General features: G+C 42.2%; 1 protein-coding gene across 2 annotated transcripts in view; it reads right to left on the bottom strand.

Annotated features, from left to right (window-relative positions):
* The window catches only part of MTUS2 (microtubule associated scaffold protein 2), a 578,616-nt gene that overhangs the window by 168,646 nt on the left and 383,741 nt on the right, over nucleotides 1–26,229 (bottom strand). The window lies entirely within an intron of this gene.

Raw genomic sequence — 26,229 nt, 5'->3', positions numbered from 1 at the left:
ATAATTATAAAGTAGATACAATGTATTCTCAAACCTTAATTGTTTCTGTTTCAGCTTTCTTAATATATTTTATTATAATTGTTAGTTTTTTTTATTTTTTATTAAATCCTCAAATTTTACACTTTTAAAGATATATAAAACAATGCCCCCTACTGTACGAATATATAATATAACAAGTCTCCAAGCAGTGCATTCAGAAAAGTCACAGAACTCTGAGTCCTAATCTTCTTTATAATTTATAGAAGCGGGATTTCACTATTCCTTAGCTGCTGCAGAACCTCATTTTGAAGAGTACGGGAGAGATTCCTGTCAACATTGATTAATATAAAACTTTGTAATCCTTTTCATAAAGAAGGTCTGCAGCCTCTGTGTTGTGTATTATGAGGTTCTGCAGCAGCTGGGGCACAGAACTGCAGCTGTTGAAGAACAATTCATGTCAGTCAATCTGGTTGGCACAGAAAAATGAACGTCATAGACGCTGCTTATCTCTACCTGCAGAAGCTGTCTTTAACATCGCTGTTGTATGTAGTGCCGCTCATCTTCACACATCAGAGCGCAATGTTTATATAATAATTATTTTTAGACTTTTCAATGGACATTTTCTATTGAGGTGTATAATAAATACGTTATATATGAGAAGTTGAGCTACATTTGAAGCCATTGTAATACACACTAAATAGCTGCAACACTACAATCATATAGGTACACATTTGCCATCGGTGTAGGCTGGTAGCAGACTTAGCAGTTAGGCCTAGTTCACACGGAGGATTTTGAAGCCAGCTTTTGAGCTGCCTGCACTTTCTGGCCGCGGTTTTTACAGCATTTGTCCATTGAGGACCGCGGGGAAAAAAACGCAGTGAAAAACACTTTCTGCCTCCCAGTGATTTCAATGGGGGGTCAGAGGCGGAACCGTGGCAAGAAAAAACATGGCACTTTTTTTTACCTGCAAGTGGCTAAAGGCCGCGCTGGGGAAAAAAAACGCCTCCACCTCCCATTAAAATTGATGGGAGACGGTTTCTGAGCGTTTTTTGCTCTCATTCCAACGCGGTTTCCACGTCAAAATCAGTGCCCAAAAACTCTGTGTGAACTGAACCTTATTGCTCTGCGGCCCATCTCTATCTTTTTAGATATTTTTGATTTTTATCTCCTAAACCGTAAACAAGCACACTAGCTGCTGTTGACAGAACATATTCTTATTATTAACCCCTCGGCGACATATGAGTATGGAGCACGCTCACGGGCTATACAGCCGACACCTCACTCCAATGGGCAGAATCAAAGATCACTTTGATTCCGCCCATTTAACACCTTAAATGCCGCGGTCAATCGCGACTGCAGCATTTAAATTGTTAGAAACAGGGGGACGCCCCCTCAAACATGCCATGGCGCCCCCCCCCCGCAGCGAGATCGGCGACAATGGTTGTCATGGCAGCCTGGGGGCCTAATTAGGGCCCCCAGGCCTGCCATCTTTGTATTCCTTTGAAGGGCTTCAGAGGAGACTGTCAGTATCACGACATACTGCAATACATTAGTATTGCAGTATATCATGCAAGCGATCCAATGAGCGGTGGTTCAAGTCCCCTAGGGGGACTAATAAAGTAAAAAAAGGTCAAATAAAGTTTTTGTAAATGTTAAAAAAATAAAAAAGTATTAAATAGTTTAAAAAAAAACTCCTTTTCCCATTTTTTTTCTCTAAATCAATGTTAAAAAAATAAGTTAACACAACTGATATTGCTGCATCCGTAAAATTCTGAACTATCACAATATAGCGTTGTTTAACCCGCTCGGTGAACGCCGTAAAAAAATAAATATATAAAACACGCAAATTGCTGTTTTTGGTCACCTTAGCTCTCCAAAAAAATGAAATAAAAAGTGATCAAAAAGTCGCATATACCCCAAAATGGTATCGGTAAAAACTACCGCTCGCCACGCAAAAATGAAGCCTAAATTGACGGAAAAATAAAAATCTTGTGGCTCTCAGAACATGGCGACACAAAACATTTTTTCTTTTTTCTTTTTTACAAGTGGTAAAACATAAAACAAAACATATAAATTTAGTATCACCGTAATCGTACCAACCTGTAGAATAAGGGGCACATGTCGTTTTTACCACCTGGTAGACGCTGTAAAAACAAACACCCCCCCCCCCCAAATATGGCATAATAGCTGTTTTTTCACATTTCACCCCACAAATAATTTTTTCAGCTTCCCAGTACGTTATATGGTACAATAAATGGTGCCATGACAAACTACAACTTGTCCCACGAAAAACAAGCCCTCATACGGCTATGTCTACGAACAAACAAAGAGGTTATGGCTTTTGCAAGGTGGGGAGGAAAAAGCTAAAATGAAAAAACTCAAATTGGCCGTGTCTTCAAGGGGTTAACACATGAATAACTAGTGTTTGGTATGTATATGTTAATCAGGCTATATGAATATTCATGTGTTAATAAGATGGACTGTTCTAGGTATTCACGTTTTAATGAGCTGAGCTGCAGGGATTATTAATTGTTAAAGAGCTCATCAGGGCCTTTTGGAAACAATGCATCAATGTACACTAATAAATAGATAAAGACTACTAATACAATCTGACAACAACAGCTAACCTGCTTTCTGATGGTTTCCATGTTGGAAAAGTAGAAGCATTCATACACTGCATAGAGTGAAAATGAACTTAAAAAATTCTATATGTAAAACAGTAAGGAAGTTAATAATGATGTGTTATAACACCTCTTGCACAGGACCGAGTTCGGGCGGTGAAAAACGGTCCGAGTATCGGCCAGATTCCCAGCCCAACCGCAGAACAGGAGAAGATACTGGATTTTCCATTTTCTACTATACAGGTGGTAACTTAAGTTAAGATGATATCTTAATCTTCATGCTAGAGCTCCATGGTGACGCAGTGTCACAGCATTACAATTACTTCATTGCCCTCTCTTCTCACAGATCCATTGAAACCTAGACAGTGTAGGCACACAAACATTGAAATAACATAATTGATGGATAAATTACAGATTAAAAAGAAGCAGAAAATTAATGGATAATCGCTGTCCTATCTGCTTAGTTCTTTACGCCCTCTGTCCACTTTGTTATGATAACTTCTGACAAAGTGGTTAGTGGTGATTTCATATTTAGTAAAGCAGGTGGCTTACTGGATTTTATTACTTTGACTTCACTCATGATTTTATTTATCTTTTTACCCCTTGTTTAGACCTGGTAGGGGAGCATTCATCTGAGATTGTCTATTCCATATCCAGTAGTAATTGTTTCATGCTCCCTTCAATGATAGTGTGGTAATCATCAGCACAGTTTGTAACATGGAAGCACAGTTGGGGGTTAAATTAGGATTCAATCTAGATGGGAGAGGGTTTTTTTTTTTATATATAAAGAAAAACACTATCAGTTGTGTATATCAGCTTGAAAACAGGATGTAAAAAATTCTAGGGGTTTGCACGATATTGAGGTTTTACTTTTATTCTGTGAACATGCAATCAGCTTCATAAAGCAATACAAAGAAGACAGATTGCAAAACATACATCATATTTTCTCCAGGAAAATATACAGCTGCATTCAATATTGAGATGGCTTCTTAAGCACCCAAGGCTCCACTACTGCACATGTAGCTCTCCGGAACAGGGGTGTAGCCGGGGAGGCCTGGCAGGGCTCGTACCCCAGGTGCTGGGTGCCAGAGGAGGTGCCAACAAACCAGTCTGCCTTGGCCAGAGTATTTAGATACAGGCAGGGCCGGCCTTAGGATAGACGGCGCCCCGTGCAAAATTTATCTTTCGGCGCCCCACCCCATCATAAAAAAATGTCCCATAAAAACGTATAATGCCCCCCACAGTATAATGCCCTATATAGTGCCCCCACACAGTATAATGCCCCTCTAGTGCCCCCATACAGTATAATAATAAAATTTTATAATATATTATAACCCCTTCAAGGACATCTCTAATTGTGCCCACACAGTATTATGCCCCCTAAGTGCACACACAGTATATTGCCCCCTGTAGTACCCCTACACAGTATAATGTCTGCTTAATGGCCCCCACACAGTATAATGCCCCTTCCCTTGGCTGCCACACACAGCCCCCCCTTGTAGATAGTGCCCTACTGTAGATTGTGCCATAATCCCCCACCTCCTCCTTGTAGATCGTGCTATACAGCCCCCCACCCCCCCCCTTGTAGACAGTGACCCCAAACAAAAAAAAATTGTACTCACCAAGGCCCCGTTCCCACGACAAACTGAGTTGCTCCAATGCGGGATCCTTGCATTGGCCGGCGTGATCCTGTAGCCTAGTATCTTTTTGGACTTGAGGCACCACTGGAAAAATAATATGTCCTCAGGGCACCCCTACCAAAAATTGTTTCGAGAAAGACAAAAAACTGCTAAAAACAAGCACTGCACTCTTAGAGTATGTTCACACAGCATTTTTTTTTTTGTAAGGCAAAAAACAATCTTCCTCAATATTCCTTCAGGAATTCTGAAGCAGATTTTGAATTGACAGCGTTGTTTGACCTTTTTTTTTTTTTTAAGCCGTTGAACCTCATGCAAAAGACGCAGGCAAAAAAAGCACGAAATGAGAGCCACAGGTATTTTCTGCCTCCTATTAATTTTAAATACAGCTCAGAGGTGGAAACCACTTGAAGACCATCAGTCCCCCACTCACAGTAAAATGACCATTAGTCCCCACTCACAGTAAAATGACCATCAGCCCGCCACTCTCACTAAAATGACCATCAGCCCGCCACTCACAGATTCCCTCTGGTAGGTAGGGCCACACAGCCCCCTGTAGATAGTGCCGCACAGCACCCTTGTAGGTGGTGCCACACAGCCCTCTGGTAGGTGGTGCCACACAGACCCCCTTTAGGTAGTGCCACACAGCCCTCTTGTAGGTATTGCCACACAGCCCCCTTATAGGTAGTGCCACACAGCCCACAGCCCCCTTGTAGATAGCACCCCCCTTCCTGTAGATAGCGCCACTGTAGCTCCCTGAAGGAGCGGAATCCCCCTGTTCCCGGAGCGGAATTCCCGGCCACAGGGGGATTCCGCTACTTCAGGGAGCTACAGTGGCGCTAGTAGATAGCAGAGCAGGGAGGTACCTCCCTGCTCAGCTATAGTGGTGTCGCTACCACCAACCATGGGGGGGATGCGGCACGAGCACCCTCATGCACAGTGTCGCCGCTAGCAGTCGCCATTGAGTGATGAAGCGCCCGGGCGGAAAGACGGCTGCTGAGTCGCCGGGCCCAGGCGCTTCTGAAACAAGCAGGGGAAGGAAGCCAGTGCAGCACCCCCTTGCACCTACTGGAGTGATGCGCCCTATGCAATGGCACAGGTCACACACCCCTAAGGCCGGCCCTGGATACAGGACTAGAATAGCAAACTGAATCCTTACCCGGGGCATAGAAAGCCAAGTTACAGGTGGTTAAAGGGTAACTAAACTTTTAAAAAAACGTTGACATGTCATAGTGACATGTCAGAAGTTTTGATCGGTGGGGGTCCAAGCACTTAGACCCCCACCGATCGCTAAAACAAAGTAGCATAGGCGCACAGGTGAGCGCTGTGTTTTATTTCTGATGCCGTGAATGGACTTCTAGACATTCCATTGAGCCCATACACCGCTCCAAAAAAAATAGAAACTAAGGTGCACAGCACTCCCCCGAGTGCTTCTGACGCTTCATTTAAGCAATCGGTGGGGGTCTCAGTGGTCGGACCATCATCGATCAAAACAACTAACATTTCATTATGAGACTAGTCAGTGTTCCAAAGAACCATTGAACAGAAGAAACTTTAAGCTATGGAGTTGCTATGTCAAGCAGAATAAAGGGCAGCAGCACCAACAAAGTGACAGACGTGCCCAATGCGGCTGTGTCTGATACTACAGCTCAACTCCATTCACTTGAATAGGCTAAGCTGCAGTACCAGACACAGCCATGTGCACATACAATAGGTGTCACTGTGCCAGGTATTGCAGTAAAAGGGCTAAAACTCTCCAGTGAGTGCCAGAAATTCAGAAAATTCCATGAGGTTCAGGAGCTTTCTAATGCCATTGTATGCACACTAAGCTGTACATGGATGGATGAGAACATTGTATTATTTTAAACAATTTGCTGGAAATTGTTTTTGCTTTTCTGCACAGCACAGCTGACTAAGTTTATCGCTGATCTCAACCAACGTCATTTGTTTGTGTTAATATTTTCTCATGGTCATGCTGCTGAATCCTTATCCTTCCTTCTCCTGGGAGAAATTACAGATAATTAAGAAATGGGCATGTTACACTCTGTTCTGGGTTCATTTACAGGTTAATGGCCCCTCACTGATAACAGCTGATGAGATCTGCCGCTCTTTTTAATTATTAGCCTCTTAATTGCTGTCAATACTGATGAGTGACATCTGCATACAAGCTGCACATTTGTATATGCTGCATACTGAGAGGCACAACTTAAAGGACATGAAAAATGCTTACTTTTAAGTTAAAAGAATTCTCTGTTCTTGCTCATAGACCGTATACAACTTATTATGAATTCAATTTGCTCTTTGGTAAGGATGTCATTTTTTCCACAACGCTAATATTACCATGGAATTTCTCCATGTACTCTGATTTCCTCACATCCTTCAAAAACAAAAGGTACGTAGGCCCTAGGCATATTATGGTTTTGAAGAGTTTTCAAGTTGTACAGAATTGTTATATGGCATTAATAAAATTCTATAGGCCCACAAAGTAAAGGGTGCACGCAGGGGAGGGGTTTCCAGTTGCCCGGAAACCTCCCTGTGATCAGTTCTGGATTATCATTGGAGCTCTTGGAGCTCCAGTTCTAGGCCCCGCTATACCTCCTGGTGGTCCCCGCTGGCTCGGGAGGCCCTCACATACAATTAACAGCACTAGCATGGCAAGGTAACCATCAGTACCCTTCCCCGCCATTTGACTCTTTTCTTGTAATGCAGGCGGCATGATGACATCATCACCTCACCTGCGTCATTCTGCTGGAGCAGGCCTGGTCCGAAGAGACCAGACTTGCATTGCTAGAGGTCGGCAGGGTCACTATCTACAAGGGGCACTGTGGCACTATCTACATCTGTGGCATTATTTACAGGGGCAGTGTGTGTGGCACTATCTACAGGGGGCAGTGTGGCAAAAACTACAAGGGGCACTGAGTGTGGCACTATCTACGCTGGTTTTTACGTTACAATATATATTATATATCCTTTATATTAGAGCTTGTCGTATAAAAGGCTTGGATGGTGGATACGTGCAGACCAATACTCGTAGCGTAAAAACAAGAGGTAAGTGGTAGCATGGCAAAAATAACTTGGTTTAAAAATAATGCATTTGGAAACCCCTCTTTAAAAATACTGCATTTGGCCCTGCAACACTTCCATGGTACAGAGCCGTACTTATATATGTGTAACATTCTGCACTGGTCACTACAGGTTTTTATCTTTGTTTATGCCCCAATGTGATAATGTGATGATCTGGTGGTCAAACTGCCATGGTGATTACATGAACAAAATGTCACATTGGCCAGTATAGAGTGCACACCACTCTCATAATCAGTGTAGACATTGGAGTGGTGGGCATCATCTGAGACTGGCAGCTGAGGACCTGTCCATATTATAAGGTTTATTATTTTTCTTTTTGGAGGAGCTTCACAGGACTTTCTAGGGAAACCCCTTTAATTTGTTGATTGGTTTAGACCTCTATAAGGCTGGGTTTACATATAAAAATTAGTTTGACCATTAGAAAAATACGATTGTTATAACAGATACATAGACTAAACTGTGTTGGAAAATTTGAGATTAGGCCTCATGTATGGAGCACACACATGTATGGAGCATGTATGGTGGCACACACATTTACTAGCCGCAGGCACACAATGAGCCACTGTATTGTGCTTCCTTAGAACAATATTCAATACTTCTAGGGGTGGGGAATATATCCTTATATCCAATGGCATTCAATGAAACATGGGGGAGATTTATTAAGACTGGGACACGCCATCTAATAAATTGGTCGCATCTTTGTCTATCTGTAAATTATTGTAAATGTATTGGGCCGCAGGTGGCTGGGGAAATGGCCCATAACTTTGGAGCCATTTGCGACATTTGAAAACTAGCTTAGAAACGTTATTATATCCCCCAATATCTTTTCTGTTGAATACATAGGAAATCCAACAGAAAAAAAGCGCTCTATATGAAACCGAAGGCGCACAGAGATACAGTTTGGTCTCGTAGACTTTATATTATGGCTCCATACAACGCGGAGGTGCCATTAGCCTTATTTATGAGCCCCTTATTTATTAGTCAAATTAACTTAAATGTGAATGAAACGTCTACATAAATCATGGACTGAGAACTCATAAACATTACAAATAAATATCAAATTTATTTTCTCCAGGTATTCTGGATATTAAACTGAGCTGTTTATTTGCAGGATATTAACAACTTGAAGCTGTGAAAACATTGCTTGAGGGCAAGTATCTATTCCAGCTCAGTAGTCAGCCAGACAGTGATAAAGGTCATATGTGGATAATGGGGGTATATACTGTATGATTTCAAGACCCTGCAAAAAAATAATAATAACTGCAACAGCAAGGCACACATAATCCTATTCACATTGCCTTGCATTATTTGATGCATTTTTATTCATTTTATAATCCAAATCTACCTTACTACTATATATACTCCCATATATACTATATACACACTCTAGTAACTAGACTTTTGCTTTGACCTTTGGACAAATGTAGTCCTTCTAAGATAGCAAAACATTTTCATTGAGTGGCCTGTTGATGCTCCACTGGCACCCAACACTCAGGGCACATGCCCCACCTGCCCCCTTAGAAACTCTTTTTACCAGCCACTTAGACGTTAAATTAATTGACACATTTTTCCTGCAGGCATCCAAGTCGTTAACAAGAGGATACCTTCTGACTTAAACAGGGCCAGCTTTAGGGGGGGCAAACTGGGCAGTTGCCCAGGACTCCCATTCCCTCAGGGCCCCCTGCCAGTGGCGGCACTATACCAGCCATAGGGGCCCACGGCATGAGGGGGCTTGTGCCACCCAGCACATAACAGTTATGGGCCAGGTGGCATAGGCCCTAATGCCCAGTGGTGTCACTAGCACCAGGTCCCGTCTTGGCGTCTCTAACTGTGGAGGAGCTCCGTCCATTGCGGAAATGGGGCTAGGTGAGTAAAAAAAAATTCTGTGGGGCTGTATGGCACCATCTACAAGGGTTTGTATGGCACTAACTACAAAAGGGGTTGTATGGCACTAACTATAAGAGGGGCTGTGTAGCACTATCTACAAGGGGGCTGTGTGACACTAGCTACATAGGGGGGGCTGCGTGGCACTATCTACAAGTGGAGCTGTGTGGCACTGTCTACATGAGAGGGGGCTGTGTGGCCCTATATTGTGTTTTTTATTAGTAATATTGGTCTTCTAATAGTGAGTTGTGTTCAGTAACAGTATGCAAGTAATATTTAGTCTGGTATAGTGGTATGATTTAATAGCTGTATATGTATATAGATCATTTTTTTGTAAGAGGGGGGACATATGCTTTTGGGCTTGCAACACTCCTGGACGAGCTACAAATCCACGATGCAGTTCTCTGCATACCGCCTTCTGAATTGACTGCATTATTGATACAATAATTCAGCTTTGGGGGCCCCATTTTTAACTTTGCCCAGGGCCACACTTTGTCTAAAACCGGCCCTGGACTTAGGGGTTGGAAAGAGGATGGAAGTAAGGGTATGTGCACACAACCTCTTATCAGACGTAATGGAGGCGTTTTACACCTCTAATTATGCCTGAAAAGACGGCTCCAATACGTCGGCAAACATCTGCCCATTGCTTGCAATGGGTCTTGCGATGTTCTGTGAAGACGAGCTGTCATTTTACGGGTCGCTGTCAAAAGACGGCGCGTAAAATTACGGCCGCATCAAAGAAGTGAGTGTCACTTCTTGGGACGTAATTGGAGCCGTTTTTCATTGACTCCAATGAAAACCAGCTCCAATTACGTCCGTAAAAGACGCCGCAAAAAACGCGTGCACTTGTATAAACGTCTGAAATTCAGGAGCTGTTTTCTCCTGAAAACAGCTCCGTAATTTCAGACGTATTTGGCGTTGTCGTGTGAACATACCCTTAGAGTGGATTTTCAATTATTTTGGTGATGCAATAAGAGGGCGGGGTTTAAGTTATATAGGGGCTGTGCTGTGGAAGATCTTTATCTGACTTCACCCTCCCATCCTGTATGATTGTGTTCAAAGGTGAATACAAGAACATTTGCAGTCATATTCCTCTCCATCTGTCCTCTACTCCTTGCTAATATACATCAGTAGGTAAGCAAGAAATAGGGGACAGATAGAAGAGAGTATGACTGGACGGTCAGACTACACAGGGTTTGTTTGTAGTCTGTAACAATGGAAATACATCGGTCTGCATAGGAGCTGTAAACTCAAAATAGTAAGGGATTTTGGATCAAGACCATTTGTAAAGATGTTTTTTTTTTATTTTAAATGCGCTGTGAAAATAAAAAAAATCGGGATGCAAAGGTGGACATAGCTTCAAAAAAGTGGAAAAGATCTACACATATCTTTAAATCTTCGGCTTTAATTCAGTTTGAAGTAGATTAATAATATAAGAAGACATCAAAATGAATAAAACCAAAAGAGCAAATACAAAAAATGATCATGTTAATATCATTATAGTTCCTGCAGAGCTGGGTGAGAATCTATAAAAATTACAGCTGTGGTGTACAGAAAAGTTTAGTACCAAGGGGATAAGCTTCTTATCTTCCAGGCATTAACTTGTCTCAATATTTCTGCCAATTTAGCCTGATCAAAATTTCAAGCAAACTTCAGAATCAATTAAACCACGGCCGAAAAGAAACCAACAAATGTTTTTTCTGCTTGTTAGAATCCAAATGAAAGTATTATTTATGTGGAGCGTTGGCTGGAATTATGATTCTTTACTTCATGGAAGAAAGGAAATCTCTGCAAGTGACGGCAGCTGTGGAGACTGTTGTGATAATGGCAATGATGAACATATCCAAAAATCAACACTATTTTGTAGTTTTTTTTTTACAATATTATCCCAGCATATTATGGAGCCAAATGAAAAGTATGACTAAATGGGTCTCATCATAGACAATGGCGGGATATCCCTAGAATAGGCCACCAATGACCGCTGTGACGCCTGCCCGTCACTAAAACCAAGAAGTAACATTGCTAGAAAAGTACCATGCTGACACAAACTACGCTGATCGTGCGGTTATTTATCTCTTCGCGCTCCAGCATCCTTCTCACGCCGATCACGCCGGGCACTAGGCTATCTGTGCACTGCTGATGTCACTGAAACATCATTTCAACCTAACAAGATGTACTGATAATACTGTATATGATAATTAGCCTAATTCTCTAGTGACAGAGATGACTGCCTGCTATCGTAACCACTGAACTCCTTTAAATATTCATACTTGCTTGGAGCAACTTAAGAAATCTGAAAAGCATCTATCTACTAGGGTAAAAGTCAATGCTCAGTTATATTCAATTCAAGATAGCATATTTCTAATAATATATTGTTGACTTAGACTGTATCAACCGCAAGTTTTTCTAGAAGTTAATAGGTTAACATGAACGTGTTGGATTTGTTCTTTCCCATTTACATGGATTAAGTATTTCAGGTTCTACACAACGCTACATCTTACAATTCCAAGAAATATAAAAGCCTCTACAGTGCTCATTAACTTTAACTACAAGTATCTCAAGATGTTACAGAAAAACAAGAATTTGTACAGTGGCAGTTTTTACGCAAAGTGATGTAAAGGAATAAAGACTGCAGATCAGTGAGTGTTAATAAAACATAATATATGTGAATGTATAAATTATTCTTCTTCACACGATAACATAAGTACATTGAATGTTAAGTCCAATTAATTAGCGTAACCAAAAAGTTCTTTAAGAATAAAAGATGAAACCGCTACCAACAGCAAATTTCTTGGTTAATACGAATCCCTTTAAAATAAATGAGGCTAGAGAACTTATTCAACTAAAAATAAGAAATGCAATATACAAATGTAGCGTAGGAAATGAGTGTGTCATTTGGCAAAACTTTTTGTGAAGATATTAGGGGTTGTTATCTGTGGTTTTACATAGGACTGCAGGTAAAGTTTCTTCATTATCTCTTTACAAGCCTTTAAAGGGTCGTCTCATCACAGACTTTAATATGAGAGCCGACGAGATGAACGGCTGATAGTAGTGGGTACAGGCAGGGGCGTAACTAGGAAAGACTGGGCCCCATAGCAAACTTTTGACTGGGGCCCCCCTCCCCTGGGTGTCACACAACCCCCCCCTTGTAGATAGTGCCTTTTTTACAGCCCCCCTGTAGATAACGCCATACAGCCCCCCTGCAGAGAACGCCATACAGCCCCCCTGTAGAGAACGGCATACAGCCCCCCCTGTAGGGAACGCCATACAGCCCCTCCCCTCTAGAGAACGCCATACAGCCGCCCCGTAGGGAACGCCATACAGCTCCCCCCCTGTAGGGAACGCCATACAGCCACCCCCCCTGTAGGGAACGCCATACAGCGTCCCCCCTCCCAAAAAAATGCAACCTACAGTGTGTCCTACAAAATACATGTATGCCCTCTCCACAGGATCTCCACAGGATAGGGAATACATGAGTGATCGCTGGCAGCGATAGGGAGAACGCTGAAAGTCCCCTGAACTTCTCCATGACAAACCTCTGACTTCCTGCGTCTGCGCAGCTCAATAAAAATGAAAGGAGCGCTGGTCACGCATGCGCAGAAGCACGACCGGAGCTCCATTCATTTCTGCGGAGCTGCCGACACAGACCCCGGAAGTCCGAGGTTTGTGATGGAGAACTTCAGGGGACTTTCAGTCCCCCGTTCTCCCTATTCCTGCCAGCGATCCCACATGTATCCCCTGTCCTGTGGAGATCCTGTGGAGAGGGGATACATGTCCTATGGAGAGGGGATACGTGTCCTGTGGAGAGGGGATACGTGTCCTCTGGAGAGGGGATACGTGTCCTGTGGAGAGGGGATACATGTCTTTTGCTCTATTTTGCGCCTTCAGGACCAGACACCGTTTAGCCATTTTTAGCACGTGTTAGTTAAATGGCTATAACTTTTTTATTTGTTGGGCTAACGACGTGATTTTTGCGACGTTTTTTCCGTAGACAATGCAGGTTTTCGTTTTTATACACACCTTTTTTGCTATTTTAGAATTTTTATTCATAAAGTTTGAAAATAATAGTAAAAAAATAAGCTTTTTTACATTTCAGCTATTTTTTTTTTTGGTAATAACATAGTTTTACCCAAAAATTGACCTTTTATTTGTGATCGTCATTGTCTACCGTAAATTTTAATATATTACATGTCTATATTAGGGTAATAGGGTCCGGGCTAGCGTTACAACTATGATTGGCGGGGGGAACGTTTTTTTTTGGGGTGGGTATTTTATGTGTATTTATTATTTACATTTTTTTTTGCACTTTACTTTATTCTTTTTTTATTACTATGGTCTGTCCCTCAAAGCTCAAAGAAGACCTTTAGGGAACTTTATATATTTTTTTTCTTTCTTTTACACCATGTTTTTCCACTGTAACTGGAGCTGCACAGCAGCCCCAGTTACAGGGGAAATCAGCCCTCTCATAGTGACGATTGTCACTAATAGGGCTGTGCTGGGTCTAGTAAGACCCAGCAGCATCCTGTCACTAACGGCACCCGGCGATCATGTGACCAGACACACGATCACCGGGAGGAATAGAGACAGCGCCGCTGCTGCTGTCTCTATTCCTGTACACAGCGCACATTCAGCGCTGTGTACAAGTGATCAGAGAAGACAGAAGCAGGGGAAGCTGCTTCTATCCTCTCCTCAGGGTCCCCGGCAGTCCCTGACAGCTGGAGACCCGACATTCAACTGCCCGATCACGCGGGCAGCAAGTTAAAACCCGAGCCGTAGAAAGTCTATGGCTCGGGTTTTAAGGACCCTGACCGCTGGCCGTAAAAATACAGCCAGCGGTCGGGAACCAGTTAATGGCAGAGCGGGGAGATACCTCCCTGCTCTGCCGTAGTGTTCAGTGGCGTCCCGCTGTAGCAGCCACAGCAGCTGCTAGCGGAGCCTCCGGCCATGGTGGGGGCCCGTGCCGGCGGGCGACACGGGCCCCCTCATGGCGCGGGCCCCGTAGCAGCCGCTACTGCTGCTACGGCGGTAGTTACGCCACTGGGTACAGGAGGCCACTGGAAAACAGCTAATGTTACTGGGGGAAGTTGCCAACATTTGCTCACTTGCCCTGCAGCGGCAACTAAATGGAAAATGTGTTATTACAGGGGGCCATTCAAATAAATGGTTTTCCACTCAGGCTCATAGAGGGGTAGTCCCGATCAGGACCTAATAGGGCTTAGGGAAAGGGGTTGTAGAAATGAGACAACACCTTTAAAGGCTATGTACGCCTTTGAATAGAATTTTTGTGTTTTTAAGGACTTTTCTAATTTACTTTTAGTATTATTTTTTTTTACTTTTTACGATACAGCTTCAATGTATCCTGTATAAATAGAAGCTTTATCACTTCTCTCAGCTGAATCTGTCAGATCAGTTGAGCTGATGGCTCAGCTGAGAGAATAGGCCCTTTTTGTCTCTGACACACAGGATTCACCTAATATTGATCACATCTAAGTTTATAAGTTAGATGTGATCGATATTAGGTGGATCCTGTGTGTCAGAGACACACAGGACCCGATCTCAGCTGAACCGTCAGTTCAGCTTAACTGATGGAATCGGCTGAGAGAGAACGAGGCAGCTTCTATGTATACAGGATACATAGAAGCTGTATTGTAAAAAGTTTAAAAAAAATAGTCAATTAAAAACAAAAAAACTAATTTCATAAAAAAATATATATTAAAACGTGTACATAGCCTGTAAGCACATCTACAGTCATATCTTATAATTCATGTTTGAAAATGAATTCCAATCCCCCATCATACTCCCAGAGTTCAGGAAGAGAGTTGTGGGCAGCTGTATGTAGGGTCCTTACACTGGAGAGCAGTTTAAGCTGCCGTTGTGCCGGCAGAACTGGTATGGAAGGAAACAAGTAGCTGATAATTAGTTAATGTATAAATGTTATTTTCAGGTATGAGCGGAGGTGTGCCATCTGGACAACCTCTTTCCGTATACCCATTAGCTTCCATGTCAGTACATCAGATGACTTTAGTCTGTTTCATGGAAGCCTGCAGTCTGTGGATGAACTTACAAGGCAACAGTAGTAAATGTAAGTTTCCTATGCCTCCGGGTCTTCTGGAATAATCCCAATTGTAACTTGCTACATATGCAAAAAAGGTGAAGGCATTCTTCAAAAATGTTTAACCGCTTGACCTTAAAGTGGCTGTCTATTCTGGACAATCTCTTTGTGTTAGAATGGTCCCTTGGAGATACACTGACTACAGGCTGTCCCACTGCTGGGGCACCCAGCAATCCGCTATAATCTGTGGGGGAAGCCAGCAGCAAGTGTTCATTTTCCTCTAAGCGCCACCACAGGAGAAATGAAGGATTACACCGTTTTTATTGAAATCAATGGGTTTTCTGTGCAATGCATGGACATGCTAGTTCCTCCAGAGCAACACTCTTTGTAGTCACTCTCTGCTCTGGCTTACAGATGAGGATCCTGAACGGGGGGCCCCCATCTATTTATTCAGAATTCACTAAAAGTATATTTAAAAATGGGTTTTCTAAACCGGACTACCCCTTTAACAGTCATCAGTTGACAGCTGGACAATATTCTTAGGACGCAATCCACTTAGTGTCCTTATGTGACATAGATTGTGACACATTTTACATTTTCTCATATAAAATCACAGGTGCTGAAATCTTTTCTCCAACCATTGGGTTACACAGCCTTCAAAACGTGCGGTCGGGGTGAGATAAGAGTCCAATTATTATTAAAATTGCACATTGCACCAACCTATATTGAAGACGAGACAGAAAGCTTGTTCCATTTATTATAACTAACAAGTACAGAGAAATTGTCTCTTAAAATATGTATGAACGTCATCAATAACCATCTGCCATAATTTTTTATTTATATGCTTAAAATGATTGCTTCAAGTATGCGTCATGTCAGGATATACACAATGCATGAGCTGAATTAATAGAGAAATGAATTTGGGCTGAATATCATCGTTCCAGTATTTTGCCTATCCCATGGAGGGTGACCTCTTAATTCTGTATAAGGTGTAAACAGGAACTGGGTTAGTACTCTGTAGGTAATATCAAACAGCTTAGCTTTCAAATGGGGACCGATAGGAGACATTTGCAATTAAAGGGGTTTTACGACATATCCACAGGATATGTCATAAATGTCAGATAGATGCAGGTCCTACCTCTGGGACCCGCACCTTTCTCTAGGACAGGGTCACCTAAACCCCGTTCTACCTCTTTGCGTGTCGGCTGATTTCCGACCATGGAGGTGAAAACAGCGTAGCTCGCTGAGTAAGCCCCATAGACCTGAATGGTAGTTACGGAAGCAGTGTAGCTCGCATGCTACGCTACTTCCGTAACTGCTATTCACTGCTATGGGAGATACGGAAACCGCATAGCTCAGCGAGTTACGCTGTTTTCGTAACTCCCGATCATAAAGTCAGTAAGTGGCCGGGAGTCAGTGATAGCATACAAAGCTAGAACGGGGTTTAGGGGCCCCCGTTCTAGAGATAGGTTCGGGTCCCAGAGGTGGGACTCGCATCTACAGTGAAGGAAATAAGTATTTGATCCCTTGATGATTTTGTAAGTTTGCCCACTGTCAAAGACATGAACAGTCCAGAATTTTTAGGCTAGGTTAATTTTACCAGTGAGAGATAGATTATATAAAAAAAAACAAAACAGAAAATCACATTGTCAAAATTATATATATTTATTTGCATTGTGCACAGAGAAATAAGTATTTGATCCCCTACCAACCATTAAGAGTTCAGCCTCCTCCAGACCAGTTACACACTCCAAATCAACTTGGTGCCTGCATTAAAGACAGCTGTCTTACATGGTCACCTGTATAAAAGACTCCTGTCCACAGACTCAATTAATCTGTCTGACTCTAACCTCTACAACATGGGCAAGACCAAAGAGCTTTCTAAGGATGTCAGGGACAAGATCATAGACCTGCACAAGGCTGGAATGGGCTACAAAACCATAAGTAAGACGCTGGGTGAGAAGGAGACAACTGTTGGTGCAATAGTAAGAAAATGGAAGACATACAAAATGACTGTCAATCGACATCGATCTGGGGCTCCATGCAAAATCTCACCTCGTGGGGTATCCTTGATCCTGAGGAAGGTGAGAGCTCAGTCGAAAACTACACGGGGGGAACTTGTTAATGATCTCAAGGCAGCTGGGACCACAGTCACCAAGAAAACCATTGGTAACACATTACGCCGTAATGGATTAAAATCTTGCAGTGCCCGCAAGGTCCCCCTGCTCAAGAAGGCACATGTACAGGCCCGTCTGAAGTTTGCAAATGAACATCTGGATGATTCTGAGAGTGATTGGGAGAAGGTGCTGTGGTCAGATGAGACTAAAATTGAGCTCTTTGGCATTATCTCAACTCGCCGTGTTTGGAGGAAGAGAAATGCTGCCCAAAGATGACCCAAAGAACACCATCCCCACTGTCAAGCATGGAGGTGGAAACATTATGTTTTGGGGGTGTTTCTCTGCTAAGGGCACAGGACTACTTCCCCGCATCAATGGGAGAATGAATGGAGCCGTGTACCGTGACAACCTCCTTCCCTCCACCAGGACATTAAAAATGGCTCGTGGCTGGGTCTTCCAGCACGACAATGACCCGAAACATACAGTCAAGGCAACAAAGGAGTGGCTCAAAAAGAAGCACATTAAGGTCATGGAGTGGCCTAGCCAGTCTCCAGACCTTAATCCCATCGAAAACTTATGGAGGGAGCTGAAGATCCGAGTTGCCAAGCGACAGCCTCGAAATCTTAATGATTTACAGATGATCTGCAAAGAGGAGTGGGCCAAAATTCCATCTAACATGTGTGCAAACCTCATCATCAACTACAAAAAAAGTCTGACTGCTGTGCTTGCCAACAAGGGTTTTGCCACCAAGTATTAAGTCTTGTTTGCCAAAGGGATCAAATACTTGTTTCTCTGTGCAGAATGCAAATAAATATATATAATTTTGACAATGTGATTTTCTTTTTTTTAATTTTATATAATCTATCTCTCACTGGTAAAATTAACCTAGCCTAAAAATTCTAGACTGTTCATGTCTTTGACAGTGGGCAAACTTACAAAATCAGCAAGGGATCAAATACTTATTTCCTTCACTGTATCTGACATTTATAACATATCCTGGATATGTCATAAATTTCCCTCGTGGGAAAATCCCTTTAATTGTTATTGTTTTTTCCTGTGACCCCTTAGAATTGTAACTGTCTGACTATGTTTTAATGTTTTTGAACTACCAAGAAATTTTTCAAGTTCTGGATTACAGTTAAAGAGGCTCTGTCACCAGTTTATAACTGCCCTATATCCTACCTAATCTAATAGGCGCTTTAATTTAGATAACAACAGTTTTTTTAGGTTTTTTTTTTTAAAAACATTTATTTTTGACCAAGTTATGATAATTTTTAGTTTTATGCTAATTTGTCCTTAATGCCCAACTGGGCGTTTTTTTTACTTTTCACCAAGTGGGCGTTGTAAAGAAAAGTGTATGACACTGACGAATCAGCGTCATACACTTCTCTTCATTCATGCCCAGCTTGTTTCACAGCACAGCGTGATCTCGCAAGATCACACTGTGACGGCTCTTCCATGGCTCCAGTGAAGGACCTGTGGGAGGAAGTCCTGTCACAGCGTGATCTCGCGAGATCATGCTGTGCTGTGAAACAAGCTGGGCATGAAAGAAGAGAAGTGTATGACGCTGATTGGTCAGCATCATACACTTTTCTTTACAACGCCCACTTGGTGAAAAGTTAAAAAAACGCCCAGTTGGGCATTAAGGACAAATTAGCATAAAACTAAAAATTATCATAACTTGCTCAAAAATAAACGTTTTAAAATCCCCCCCCCAAAAAAACTGTTGTTATCTACATTAAAGGGCGTATTACATTAGGTAGGTTATAGGGCAGTTATAAACTGGTGACAGAGCCTCTTTAAGATCCTGCTTTGAACAACATTGGATATATAGTCAATAATGCACAATCCAGCATCTTTGTAATATAGCTTCATTATCTGCTCTCCTGGTTTTGCATTTTTTTTGTTTTTGTTTATTTGCTTTGCAATGAGGTATTCATAAATGAGCACACTATCTGCTGCTGACAGATCTTATTATAGTTTTTGTGTGTCTTGTGTGTGAAATTGATTGCACATTTAGTTTACTTATCTGAATCTGATGTGTGACACGCAGGACCCACTGTCACCGAAGCCGTCAGTCCCTCAGACCTGACGAATTCCGGTTTCAGTGCAAGATACAGCTTCTATGTATTCAGGATACATAGAATGTTGTATCACAAAAAGTAAAACATTTTTTAAATAAGAAGCAATTAGAAAGTTGCATTAAACTCTATAATACATTGTTTTGGTAAAACAATTTTTAAAAAAAGTCTTCAAAGATGTACACAGCCTTTAGTTTTTTTTTATTAGTCCCCCTAGTGAACTTGAACCAGTGATCGTTGGATCGATTGCATGATATACTGCAATACTGATGTATTGCAGTATATCGTTATACTGATAGACAGTCTCCTATGAAGCCCTGCCGGTAGACATGGGGAAATTCATTAGGCCCCCAGGCTGCCGTGCCAACCATCTGCAGTCGCAATCGCGTTGCGAGGAAGCCGATGCAACGTCACAGGGGGCCGACCCTGTTTTTAAAAGCTAAGATGCCACAGTCGCATTTGATCGCAGCATTTAAGGGGTTAACCAAGCAAGATCCCTCTCATTAAACTGAAGTTTTGGCTGTTACATACAGCCGACACGCTCGTTATATGGAGCCAGTTAGCCCACCCATATTCCCCCACCCGACCTCCAAGGAATATAGACGGCAGATGTCGGGAAGGGGTTAAAGAGACTGGGGCAGATGTACTAATGTGTCTGCAGATCAAATGTGTCATAAATTGCGGCAAAATCCGGCGAATCTGGGTGCAATTTGGCACATTTCTTGTTAAACCAGATGTTTGGGCCTCAGTAGACACTTTAAAGGGGCGTGGCTTAAACGGAAAAGGGCGTGGCTTAATGGGAACGGGGCGGGCACCAATAAAAACTGGCACAAAATTATGTCGCAAACTAAGCCAGATCACGTGGTGTAAGAAGGAGAAAAGTGTCTGGCAGGTAAGGAAAGATGTGCCAAATTTATCCATACAGTATGCACCAATTTGATTAATTTGGTGCATCTTCTGACAGTCTTGTCTAAGTTTACACTGTCTAAATTTTAGACTGCATTATTAAATCTGCCCATTGTCTCTATTAGGGCACTTGAACATCATAGAGGAGGTACCCCTGGTTAGGACCCTTCTCTATGAAAACAAGTGAAGAGCTGCTTCTTGAAAGAGCGGCTCTTACTCTGGCCGACTTGGTGCAACTTCATTAGAGGAGAGTGTCCCGCTCAGCACCCCTGTCTATGAGCCAGGATGGAGGACCCATCATATCTATGTTTTAAGACAACCACTTTATGTCATACTGGCCCAGTGCCCACTCAGAGTAGAATACTTACACTCAAAGTACATTTCCTAATGTTATAGCTAATGTTAATCAAAGCTTTGTAATGTAGTATACCACCATACGTGTGATTTAAGCCACATATATACTTGGAAAGTTTATCTATTCTTTAAATGTTCTCTAAAAACCTTGCACTTTTTACTGAATTACCTTGCGATCCCACCAGATTAGTGTGCAGTGAAAAAAACATTCATATTAGAAGGATTTAAGGGATCAACCGTAATCGGTGGAGGAATCATCCCTAAGTGTTCAACCTCTCTGCAGCGCCACCATGGGGAAAATGAAGCATTACATAGTTCTTATTGAAATCAATGAGCTGTCGGCGTAATGCATGGATGTGCTGGGTCCTCCAGAGTGGAGATGTTCTTTCCCTTCCGGCTAATAGATGAGGATTGTAAATATGACACCCTCTGTATTAACTCTGAAAAACCTAACAGGGTATTTAAAAATTGTGTTTTCTAGACCAGACAATTCCTTTCATGCATCTTCTTGGGTATACTCAATATTGTATATCAGTATGGATTGGATCAATGTGACCGGTAAAAAAAAATACAGACTCCACCTGTTTCATGCAAAAGCACTGTGTAATTATCTACATTACTCAGTCCCATATATGACACGTAAAGGGCAGGTTCCAGCAGGACAACCCTCGTAGATATGCCCTGTCAGGACACATGGACATCATAGATGGGGTCCCTCGCTCTGGCGTGCCTTGCATTACAGGGACAGCCATTCATTTGAATGGCCGCCATGTAATGCTACATTTCACCTGCAGCAGTTGCTGCAGACAAAATGTATGGCTGGTCACAGCTTACCTTAGCGATAATGGCTGATCGACCAACTTCTTTCTGAAAAGGCATTGTCTTCCTGAGTCAACCCCTTTAAATGGATCTACTGTGGCTGAATGTTAGAATATTACAACCATGATAGTCGTAAATATACATTTAATAAATAAATAATATATATATATGTGTGTGTATATATAAAATAAGACTGCAAAGACAATGAAATCTAGCACAGTCCTTAGCTGTCATCTAAATTGATTTGTATTGCATCTCTATTTTAATTCTCCACTTGTTAAACTTTACAATCTGCCTTTAGGGACTGCAATACATAGAAAATGAGCAGCAATAAAACTGGTCATGTATCATCTACAAAGCCAGGCAGGCGGCTGAGATTATTAGGCTTTGACTATTTATGAGAGAGACCTAGTATAGACAGTAAGCTAATCTGGCTTGTATAAGTTTTGCAACCTCTGAGGTCATCAATTTAGATGTGATCGATATTATGATCGTCCTGTGTGTAACACACACAAATAGTACCAATAAAAACTACAAGTCCGCCGAGCCGCCAGTTCAGTTCACTGACGGAATCAGCTCATAGAGAACTATACAGCTTCTATGTATAGAGGATATATAGAAGCTGTATCAGAAAAACGAAACAACATTTTTTTTAAAAGACAATTAAAAAATATGTTCATAAGCACCTAAAGATTGATTTAATAAGAAAAAAATGCTTTCAAAAGTGACATAGCCTTTAAGATTCATGCTCATGAACGTATGTATTATGATTCCATGCAACCTTTGAGTTGTACGAGACTGTAATACAGCACCGATAGACCATAGATGTTGGATGAACTCTTTAAGAGTTAGGTAACTGTAACCGGATCTCTTTCAAAGGGAATCTCTGAATTTCAGTTCTGTGATGATAACTGATTCAGAAAGCTGTCAAATCTCATGTGAGCTTGAATAAATGAACCACTGCATTTACAAGCCAAGATGCTCTAACAGAAACCTATATGAATGTCAACCTAAAAGAAGCAGTATCATTAAAGTGTACAATAAAGACACTTTGGGCGGTAATATCGGTCAAATATCTGTTAAAGCGCACCTGTCATTTGTATGGACCCCTTTTTATTCATAAACATGTTTACAAATGCATAAGACTAAACTATTTTCTACAAAATGACCCCTGATGGCTTTTAAACCTAACCTTTCAGAATAAGCTGTCATATGTGTGTACATGAGGGATAACACTATTTCTTGCTATTATTTTACTTGTATGTGGCATTTTTTAGCTCTAAGGCCCTATTCACACGGCAGGGATAGTCGCACGAGCGCAATAAAAACAATAGACCCCCAAATGGGGCTATTCACTAGGCCATCAAAAATTGTAACATGCCCTATTTTGGGCCGTTCCCACGGCTGCACGGCTCTTATAGACCTCTAAGGCACTATCTACAGGGGATGTGTAGATAGCGCCACACATCCCCTGTAGATAGCGCCATACTGCCCCCTGTAAATAGTGCCACACAGCCACCCTACAGATAGCGCCACACATCCACCCTATAGATAGCACCACAAAGCCCCCCTGTAGATAGTGCGACACCCCCTGTAGATCTGTATATAGTGCCACACAGCCCCCCCTGTATATAGCACCACACCCCCTGTAGATAGAGCCACACAGCCCCCCTGTAGGTAGCACCACACACTCCCTGTAGATAGCGCCACACAGCCCCTTGTATGTAGATACGGCACACACAGCCCCCCGGTAGAATGCGCCACCCCCCCAGTAGTTAGTGCCACACTTACCTGTCTCCGTTTCAGTGCTCTTCAAGAGTCTCTTCTAACCAGGCCGCATCCAGCAGTGCGACACTAGCGGCGCAATGACATCATCGCATCGCTTACATCACAAAATAAGGCTGAACGGCTTGGAGGGGAACCAGTGGTTCCCTTGCCTTGCCAGCGATGTCAATTGTATCCACAGGACACAGATACAATTGAGTCCAGGGGCTTTCAGTTATGTCATGTTTGTTGCCGCGATCCACGGCAAAAAGTGACAAAACTGTGATGTGGTATTTGGGCGGCCACCGGTCAGCCGCCCATAATGAACCAATAAAGATCCGCCTCTGGCCTATCAGTGTAAAACTGAGGGGCAGTCTATTAGGATGTGCCACTGGCATGGCCTAATAGCCAAATAGTCATTGCAGGCTTGGGGGGCCTTTGTTTGGCCCCCGGCTGCAATGGCAACCCATCTGTGGCCGGCAATCGCTTTTGTGGGTCGCCGATTAGTGACAGAGGGGACCCTCTCCCTCTGTCAAACCCCTTAAATGCCACAGTCGCAATTGACTGTGGCATTTAGGGGATTACACGGATGCAATCGGAGGTTTCCCTGATCCCAGCCATTCAAAGCTTCTGTGCCCACATGATTATCATTACGTACATTCACGTACAAAAAAAGAGATAACTGCACCAGAATAATTTGTAAAAATAGGAGTGCAAATCCCAACACAACTGGATCCAACTGTCACAATGCAGGTAGAGGACCTTTCCTATGACATGCATGTACGTGATACTGTGGGAAGGGGTTAAAGTGAATGTCCGCCATTGAATACCATTTTAATATTCTTTGAGGTTAAATTGATAATATATCCTTATAGCGGTCAGAGCTCCATTTTTATAATATAGTTACAAATCACATGCCTAGACATAAATTTAAAAGATAACATGCTGACTGCCTGCATCCACCACTAGATGGAGCTTAGATTGAAATCAATAATAAGACAGTATGCAGTTAGCTCCTATGCTCCCTCTAGTGGCAACTGCAGGTAGCCAGCATGTTATATTTTAAATACATGTAACAGAAGGAACAGAGCTCTGACCGCTATCAAGATATATTAATCAGAACAGAATTTTGGATCTAAATATGCCCTGATGGTAAAAGCTGGAGATTCACTGTAAAGCTCTGAATATTGGACTCTATTTTCGCAGGACATTGAGCTCCCAATTTACAGGAGTGCACCTAGCATGCTTAATACAGCATGCACCTCCGTGACAGATTCCCTTTAAATTATCAAATATTTATCTCCTCTCACAGTCTAGACATCCCAGACACATTCACTCTGAATTTCCATATAACAATATCTTCCTATATATCACCAGTTTCTAATAAGATGCAGAAAAAATAACCATTCATTAACAAGGGAGGAAAAATGTCTCAGTCAGCTGGGTGATTTGTGACATGAAATTTTGACATTTTTTTCCCAACCTAATTTCCCCATGGCTCTAGCTATTTTCTACCAAACTCCCCTCAGGGTAAGTCTAGAGGGCATAGAGGGGAACACTTCACCTACTGCCCTCAATTAACTTCTATCAGGATACAGTCAGATATGTGCATCATTGGGTATAATGTAAATGAACCAATCTTCACGCCTGACTGTTTTATTAACAAATGAAGTGGGGCTCTATAATATGCATTCACTTATCAGCTCTTTCATGCTACATTTTTTATCCCGGTATTCAGATTACACATATATATATATATATATATATATATATATATATATATATATATATATATATATATATATACACACACACACACACACACACACACACACACACACACACACGTGTGTATGTGTGTATATATATATATATATATATATATATATATAGTCAAATCCTCCAAAATACCAGACAGCACTCCTCAGTTAGTGAAAAAAGTGGGTTTACTCGCCACGTGCGACGTTTCAGCCCTACTCCATGGGACCTTTCTCAAGCATATATATATTTGTGTGTGTGTGCTACTGAATATGCGAACAAAATGTCAGCAGTGTCTCAACTGTCACTTCCAACTCTTCCTTTATTATACTTTAAGGCTGGGTTCACACGACCATGTTACGTCCGTAATGGACGGAATGTATTTCGGCCGGAAGTCTCAGACCGAACACAGTGCAGGGAGCCGGGCTCCTAGCATCATAGTTATGTACGATGCTAGGAGTCCCTGCCTCGCTGACGGACAACTGTCCCGTACTGTAATCATGTTTTCAGTACAGGTCAGTAGTTCCACGGAGAGGCAGGGACTCCTAGCATCGTACATAACTATGATGCTAGGAGCCCGGCTCCCTGCACTGTGTTCGGTCTGGGACTTGCGGCCGAAATACGTTCCGTCCATAATGTGCTCGTGTGAATCCAGCCTTACTGACATACAGTAACTACAGCGGTGACAGCCAGGTAGAGGAATTCTAAAATCCTCACCACCATTTAAACTTTATCAGATATTAGGTATTGCATGTCTAGACCACTAGGGATAAAATTAGGAATATTTTTTTAACCCTTAAGACATCCAATGTAAAAACGTGTAATGCAGTACATGTATAAAGCTGGTAAAGTGACTGTTTACCACTGAGGGTACCAACAAATTTAGAAATGTTGTTCCTGCGGTCCAGCTCCACTATGTAGCTTGTCCTGTGCAGATGATCGGATATATAAGACTTCTATCCATCCTTTTGTTGCTGCTCGAGTAGCTATGCTGCTGTTTGCATGACTACAGTCGGGGGCTCATTCTTGACTTGGTAAGGGGCCCCTATGAATTCTAGTTATTGAGATCTGATTAGTTCTTAGCTTGGTATCCATCAATGATTTTTTTTCCATGAATAACAAAATAGTTCCCCTGCAGACTTGATGTCATGAATACATTTTTTGGACACTGTA

This window comes from Rhinoderma darwinii, chromosome 2 (assembly GCF_050947455.1).
Source record: "Rhinoderma darwinii isolate aRhiDar2 chromosome 2, aRhiDar2.hap1, whole genome shotgun sequence".
Lineage (NCBI taxonomy): Eukaryota > Metazoa > Chordata > Amphibia > Anura > Rhinodermatidae > Rhinoderma > Rhinoderma darwinii.
The sequence above is the reverse complement of the archived record's forward strand: the minus strand, read 5'-3'. Positions and strand labels throughout refer to the sequence as shown.